Below are 8,388 nucleotides of genomic sequence, written 5' to 3'. Positions count from 1 at the left end.
TCCAGAAGTGCTCCATTTTTATTAACATTTACAACTATGATATTATTTTAATGGGGGAAAGAAATATCATGATTCTAGCTTCTGTCTGTTTAATAGACATTTCTAAGGTAAAGAACAAGGCTTCTTGAGGTATGGATATTTCCTCCCAAAAGGCATATTGAGATACTTTAGAGCAATAGTTTTCAAACTATAGTGTCAGTGACCCATTATATTGAGGCTGAGTGACTCATTTGTGACTCATGGCCCATTGGAGGACATGAATTCAATTTTGTGAATTTTAACTCAGTTTTTTGCTTTTTCATTAAAAAGTAATGGAAAAGGATGAAATAGAACAGAACACAAAGATAGAATAGAATAGATCAGAACTGATATAGATGTCATATGATAGAGGTGTTCCGGTGACAGGCTCTGTATCCAGCAAGGTGAGTTATCCAGCAAGGTGAGTTACCCAGCAGCCAGTTGCTTCTCTGTTAAGGTGTACTGAACTTCTTCTCCTTTCTACAGTTGTGGCCAGAATCCAATAGGTTGTCTTGTCCATTGTTCAAGCTGCTTCCAAAGGCTCCATCCATAACCATCTTTGGTTACATGAACATCTAGCTCACAGGGCCTTGATGAATCCATTACATTCAAGACCTGTATGGCCTTGATTGCTTGCTTAAATACATGTTTCATCCCAGTCCCACCTGATGACCCTTCATAACAACTGGTGTAAGGGCTTCAGAATTTGTGCCAAGTGTAGGATAAACACTTTCCAGTAGCCCGAAAGACCCAAAACCCTTGTAAGATTGCCACAGTAATAGGGGTGGGGAAAGCCTGCACCTTGTCTATGATTGCTTCAGGAATAACTTTAGTTTTACCTGACTAGACAACCCCCAAGAATTTCACAGACAAACCATGTCCCTGAACTTTGGCGCTGTTCACAGCCCATCCTTTCTCCTGTAGATGTAGCAGTCTAGGAACTGTCCCTTGTAAATCTTCAAGAGAATCAGACATGAGCATAATATCACCAATGTAGTGATACAGACTCACCATTTGTGGTTTCTTCCATGTGGCCAAGTCCTGGGCCAAAAGTCCATGACAAATGATGGGACTGTGGAAGTATACCTGTGGAAGGATGGTGGATGTCCACTGCTGGCCTTCCCATGTGAAGGCAAACTGTTCCTGACTTTTCTGTGCTATGTCAATAGAGAAGAAAGCAATAGCAAAGTCCATAACATAATGATACATCCCTAGCTCATGGCTGAGGGTGTTCATAAGGGCTGTTATATAGAGGGGACAGCAGCATGCAGAGGGGACGCGACTTTATTCAATTCCCTGTATCTACTGTCATATGCTAGGAGCCATCTGGCTTTTACACTGGCTATACCAGGGAGTTAAAAGAACTATGAAGGGCTTTATGATGCCCACCTTCTCCAACTTCTGTAGTTTCTCTAATTTGCGTGTTTACCCCAGGCAATTTATAATGCTTACTATTTGTCACCTGCTGAGGTACAGGCAGAGTTATAGATGGGTGCTTAGTATGTCCCCTCAGAACTGCATTTACCACATGTACCCTCAGTCTGAACTTATCTGCAGTGGTCTGTAACCACTTCAGAATATATATCCCCAAAATATATTCAGGGATGGGAGAAAGTATACTACTTTGATGTTAAATGCCCTATTGCCAAGGGAATTTGAGCTTTCTTCACTCTAATTGCCTTACCCCCATAGCCATCTATCACAGCAGGTTTCCCAGGAAAACACTCAGGGTTGCCATAAATCATAGAACATTCATTCTTGTGTTCACCAGTGCCAAGACATGTTGTACATTCATGGGGGCGCCAATGAATTGCTAATTCTACATGTGGTCTCCAGTCCCCACCATATCCCCCAAGGTGGGGAACTTGACCCCACCTCAGTCAAACCATGATGCCCAATCATCCCCCTGTGGGGGTGAGGGCCCAGGCTGAGCCTGAGTACTGTCCTCCAGTAAGTCTTGTAGAGAAATAGAACAGACATGGGGCTTTGCCTCTGGCTTCCATGTCCTGGACCTTAGTGGCTGGAACTGCTGCTCTGGCTTTAATTGGTGCCACAGTTCTAACAAAATCCTATTGTGCTGCCCATTAAGTTTTCTTTCACTACCTCAGCCTTTATCAAATCAACCCATATCTGGGTCATCAAGACTTTCCAGGGCCCTTTGTGCCTCTCCTTTCAGTCCATACTTCCTTCTGTGCTTTTATTCTTCCAACTTTCCCTAGATCTGCTAAAGTACGAGTAGCCTCACTTATGTGTTGCCCTATGTGGGGAGCAAGAATAGCCACTAGGGACCCAAAGAAGTTGTAGGAGCTGTATGGAGCACCAGATTTCTCATTCCTATGGTGAACAACTCCTCATTGGGGCTCTGGGTGTCCGTATTATAGATGATATTTTTCATGCCCAACTACCATATCACTTTCTGTAGCACTGTATACATTTTCCAGCTAGTGGGTAAGTATGGTAAATTACCCTGATTAGGCCAAACTGCCCTGATGGCTGCTGTCAGCCAATCCAGAAGCACCCGATTCCCTGAGGTGTGATGGGCACTTTGCAACCACTGCCAGAGGGAAGGGTGAGTCATCATGGAAGACAGTCTACCCATTTCAAAACCCAGCATAACAATATTTTCCACCCCATATCCCAGAGATGCAAAAGCCATGTAAGCAGAGGTTCTGATAGCTCCTGCCGAAACCAGACACTCATGCCCTCCAGCTCATCCAGCATATAGGGGAGGAGCGTGGAGTGCTCCACAGCCTGGGGAAGGGGTGGCTACTACCCCTGAGGAGCCTGCAGTTGTTGTGTTTTTATTTTTATTAAAGTTTGGGGCCTTTAATACAGGAGATGCTGGTGCTGTGGCTGGGGGGTGGCCTTGGCAAGAAATCGGCCCTCAGCCTCATTCCCTCATCCTCTCCTAACATCTCCTCTACCATCTCCTGGGCTGAAGGAGCTGCTCTTTCTTCCTCCTCCCCCAGGCCTCCTGCAATGCAGATTCTACTGATGTCTCCTCCCTCACTTCTAACATATCTTCCAGGAGCACCACCTGTCTTCTCAATAACTCTCTCTCTTTCTTAAGGGTATTCTATAGATCATCACCCAGCTCCTCCAAGTGAGACTGAAGTATGTCTCTCTCCTTCTGAAGTCTCTGTCTCTCCTCAATAACCTTTACACTATCTTGAGAAACAGACATCCCACAATCCAGGCTGTTACACAGCCACTCAGTGCCTCTAAGCAGTCTTCTATCACACAGTGGACTAATTCCACAGCTTCTGGTGACTCCACCCTTCCTCAATTCTAGGGAAGGCCCCACCCATCTAGAAGGTGCTTTACACTAGACCAATTCCCAACTAGGGGCTCCCCAAGAGGAAACCCCACAGATAGGGGCTCCTGGGTGAAGCTGCACCCTTCACCACTGCAGCCACTGGGGCCTCCCCACCATCCACAGGGGTGGGTTCCGGGTATTTCCCGACCATCTCTAAGTACAGCCCACCCAAGGGTTGCACCCATAAAGACAGATTTCGGGTTCAGAGGTCCTGCCAACTACTGCCAGATGTAACTTTGGGAGGAAAATAAGTTCACAGCCCAGCGCAAATTATCTTTGAAGCTGAAATCAATCAAAGGGGAAATAAAGTGGGAGAAATCCATTTACTTCTTACAAGCAGTTGTCCACTTCTTCTGCTCACCCTTGCAGCCCAGCTGCAAAAAGGGACCCCATCCAACCTCGTGGGTCCAGATGTGCCCTCACTCCCCTTCGTAATTACCTATTGATATGGAGATGGGCTACTTCTCTCCACCCCTGGAAACACCTACTAATTTTGAGATGCACTAAGACCAGGTGAAAGATTCTGGAAATATTGCAATTTTACCCACATATACTATCCTCATTTACTAGATTTTTATGTGATAAAGAGGTCTGCTGTCATGGAGAACACATATTGTTCCCTCAGTTATTATATTGGCAGATGAAGTTCATTTCCAAAGCTCATGGATTTTCATCTACCTACACATTTTTAATTGACATACTGATATTGAAGAAATTTGTTTTATAAATCATGTCCTAAAGAGAATCATAGGAAATACCAATTGCAAGAATTTTGCTGGAGTTCTCTTCTGCATGTTCTCCACAATGCTTCAAGAATTAGCTTCATAAGGAATAGTTTGTGTAGCATTTGCCACCACATGGGCTGAAAGTCAGCTTCGCCTTCCTGAAGGAACATGGAAATGCTGGAAATTCTAGCCCTCCACACTTGGGTGTTGTACAGCATGTAGTTTTTAAATAATAAAGAAAAAAAATTAACAGTATAAGTTTAAGAAATAAAAAAGAAATCCCACTAACCTAACAGTGATCTCAAGTAGCTACATTGGATTTTACAGTGAAGAGAAAGGAGATAAATGAATTTTAGAAGCTCTGTAGTCCTGAGTACTTTGACTACTCAGAATAGGGGAATAGAGCTGATGTGTGAATCAAGGAGCATGGCTTGACAATTTCACATTTCTGCATGAAATCTTTCAATGAATCTGCTTACAAATTTAATACAAACTCCTCAGCTTGGCATTTGAATCAGGGCTGTTGTAACAAAGTGCAACAAATGGGGCAGCTTAACTAACATTTATTTTTTTGCAGTTTTGAACTGGAGGTCTAACTGAGATCAAGGGCAAAGTTGGTTCCTTCTGAAGGCCATGAGGGAAGGATCTGTTGCATGCCTATTCTTGGCTTAAAGATAGCCATCTGCACCCTGTGTCTTCACATTGTCTTCCCTTTGTACCTCTCTATGTCTGAATTTGCTCCTCTTATATGGACACTGGTCATACCGGGTAAGGTCTACCTTAATTATCTCATTTTAACTATATTACCTTTGTTAAGACACTATCTCCAAATACAGTCACATTCTGAGGTACTTAGGGTTAGAACTCCAGCATATGAAGTTTTTGGGGACACAATTCAGCCCATAGCAGAGCCTGAGGACTCAATGTACCTTGAGAAATAGCTATTATGTCCATTTTACAAGTGAGAAAACAAGTACTCAGGATTTAGGTAGCATTTGCCACCACATGGATTTATGAAGATCTAAGTTCACAGAACCAGTAAGGGGCACATTCAGGACTTGAACATAGGCATCCTGGGTTTAACTAGGTATTCTTCCTACTTGTGCATTATCTGTTCTATGAGGCACCCCAGAATATGGCCCTGCCTCAGATTTTTCATTTTACCTCTCATTTTCTTGCTCAATAAAGCATTCTTGCCTTCATTCCATTGCAAATGTCTTCCTTTCTTCACCATTACCTTTGCCTGTCAAGATTGTATCCATTCATAAGGTTTACCTCAAATATCAACTATTTCATAATTTAAAATACTTTGTGAGATTTAGAAAATCTTGACATCCTGCCTACAACTCATGCTAATAAAGTCAGTATCTCTGGAGGGAGAGTATTTCTTAAAGCTACCAGGTGATTCCAGTATTCAGGCAAAGTTGAGAACTACTGCCTTTAAATCTTTTCTCATCTCATCATGAACATTTTTATCTTTACCAATATTTTTTCCCTACTATATTTTTACGCTGGAACTGCAATTCACTCTTTCAGTCTTCTCCCAGCCCCAATCCCAAGAAACATATAATGCTTGCATATTTTAGAATTCAATAACAATTTTCTTAATTGAACTGAATTGGATTCACCAAAGTGAGTATGAAGAGGAAAGAGAGTGGTTCTGGACTCACTCTTTAGGAATGATTCTTATTTTTTCTCTGGAAAATCAAGTTGAACTTTTGACCCAACGACATCCAGTAAGGAAAACATAATTAAAATACAAGTCCATCTTTTAAGACTGTCCTTTATGATGTTTTCTTGCTTATTCTTTCAGTTGAGAGACTTTAGACTTAATGCTCACATATTAGAATTTACCACCTAAAGTAATTACCCATTCACATTTTAATATCTCTCTATATGAAGGTCAATATAATAATGCACTGCAACTATATAGCTGTCATGCACAAGAGTATTCATATTTCCAAGAAAGCCAGATAAGAACATTTTATTCTGATTTGCTCTCTTTTATTGCAATGGCCTTTGCTTGTTGGTACTGCAGAAATGTTCTCCAACAGATAGAGTAGTAAGTAATGCCATCCCCGTCAGCACCCTCCTCAGAGCTGCATTATTACTTCCTAATTATTAACCACAGGAAGCTCACTCTGACTATTGCAGTAACTTCCTATTTAATCACCTGCTCCCTTTCCACACTCTGACCTTCTACTTTGCTTCCCCAGGTAGTTCCCTCTGATACAGATTTGCTTAGATAGTCCCTGATAAAATGCCTTCTGTGGCTCCTTCTACACAGAGAATCATGCTAATGCCTGGCATTCAACACCTGGTATTCAAACTCCTGTCAAATATGACTTCTATGTGAAGTTTGCATCATTTTATCCCATAATAAACCCCTTTGTACCTTATGGCTTATGGAGATCCAGTCATCTTTCTCTGAACATATTCCCAAGTATGATGTCACTCCCAATATCTGCCTGAGAAAATCCTAACATTTTCTCAAGATCGTATTAAATCTATTTCATCAGAAGAACATTGCATAGTCTCCCTGATGGAATTAGTGTCTGTTTATCATGCTCCTTTAGCACTTCTCTGGTTCTTCGTATGCAGGATGATGAATGGGATCTGATAATTCATTGGTGGAATGTTAAATTATATTCACAATTCTGTGTGCATATGCATTCTCCAGTTGCCATGTTTCATCAGATCTCAAAATTTCTATGACCCAAAAGTGAGTAAGAACCAATACTCTTTGATTTAATTTACTAGTATGGTTCTATTCAAATTACTTATCCATAACTTCATTCAAACTTCAGTCTCCTGAACAGCAAATCTTACTTATCTTTGTAGTCTTCTTAGAATTTGCTGAAAATAAAGTGTGAGAATGATATGGAAACACATGGAAATAAAGTTAGTTCACAATGTGGGCATTTATTTGCACTACGTGGTTATATACTATGTAACTTCTCTCTAGCTGGTTAGACTGTACAGTGTGAAAGAATGGGGTAGCCAGGCCAAGTGAGCAATATCATAAAATATTTCTTTAAATAAATGCTAAGTTCAGTAAACCTAGAGACTTATCTCCAGGAACAAGCAGCTGACATATAAAAATAAGAGTGAAATCTACCATCAAAAATGTATGAATTTTTAAGGAAATAAAGGCATCTGGTGGGTGAGAAAAAATATGAAAGTATTTTATTTTGCTGTATGCATCTCTCTTAATACTTAATCCAGCTCCTTGAGGTAATTGGCACTTAATATAAATTTATGGATTGCATGATTAAGTCAATGAGAAATTCACATGTGGCTGAAGTAAATACATGCAGTGGTAATAAACGGCTTAAACTGGCAACTTGGTGACTTTTTCTCATCTGTCCTAGAAGGAGCAGCTATGCCTTCATAAAGAAATGTTTGGAAACTATTTCCCTGTACCTGTGCTACATAAGCATCAGTGACTTTTTTTAATAGACAATGCACTATTGCCCAAGAGCAAAAATGGGTGATATCCTGGATGTATTAAATGGCTGAAGTTCAATTTCATTTGGCACTAATTTATCAGGTGGCTCATGGTAAAGCATAATTGTGGGGATAAATCAGACAAGAATGTGAGACATTACCTTTGAATCAATGCTTACCATCTAACCTTCAACACTAATGTGACTTTCTTTTCATTCTTCCATTGTTCCTTGGCTGATCAAGCAAAAGAAGAGGGGTTATGTTAGTTCAAGTTCCTTAGGAAAATTCTGAGCGTTCCTAATATAGGAATAGGTAAGAGTGAAAATTTTATGGCAATTTTTTTGTAGTAATAAAATTGGCATATTTATATGTCAGTGTTTGGCTCCAAGCTAATGCCTTACCATAAGTAACAATTCCTAGGTGAAACAATAAAACAGGGAATTCTGAATTGGAGGTTTGAGAACTGCAGTAGTCCACCACCAATGGACATGATGAAAGGAGAGCATAAGATTTTCCAAAGTTAAAAAGTGTTTGTTATACATTTCTTGTCCTTTAAACAGGAAGTTTCTAGGGTTTGAGGAACCCATAGGCTATCACTGCTGCGAGAGCTCTGAAACCAGGATCCCACCAGGAGGAAGAGCCTCCTAACAGTGTGGCTTAAAGAAGAGAGAAAACACTCTAGAGTCTTCGTTTGGCATGATGTCTGGCAAAGCTTCCCAACAGCCAGATGACGTGCCGATCGCACAAGCACACTTCCTACAGGGACCGACTTGGAAAGCTTCACCCCTCCACAGGGAAGTTCCTTTATCTCTGCAGCAGCATCCCTCTGATCACAGGAACAGCAGAAGGGTGGCTCACAGCAGGGCATGGAGCACAAGTCTA

General features: G+C 41.2%; 1 long non-coding RNA gene across 1 annotated transcript in view; it reads right to left on the bottom strand.

Annotated features, from left to right (window-relative positions):
* Positions 1-1,027: 1,027 nt before the first annotated feature.
* The window catches only part of LOC140843543 (uncharacterized), a 62,543-nt gene continuing 55,182 nt past the window's right edge, over positions 1,028-8,388 (bottom strand). The window contains exon 3 of the long non-coding RNA XR_012121389.1: positions 1,028-1,104. This is a non-coding gene — a long non-coding RNA (uncharacterized lncRNA). The remainder of the gene's footprint in view (positions 1,105-8,388) is intronic.

This window comes from Manis javanica, chromosome 9 (assembly GCF_040802235.1).
Source record: "Manis javanica isolate MJ-LG chromosome 9, MJ_LKY, whole genome shotgun sequence".
Taxonomy (NCBI): Eukaryota; Metazoa; Chordata; class Mammalia; order Pholidota; family Manidae; genus Manis; species Manis javanica.
The sequence above is the reverse complement of the archived record's forward strand: the minus strand, read 5'-3'. Positions and strand labels throughout refer to the sequence as shown.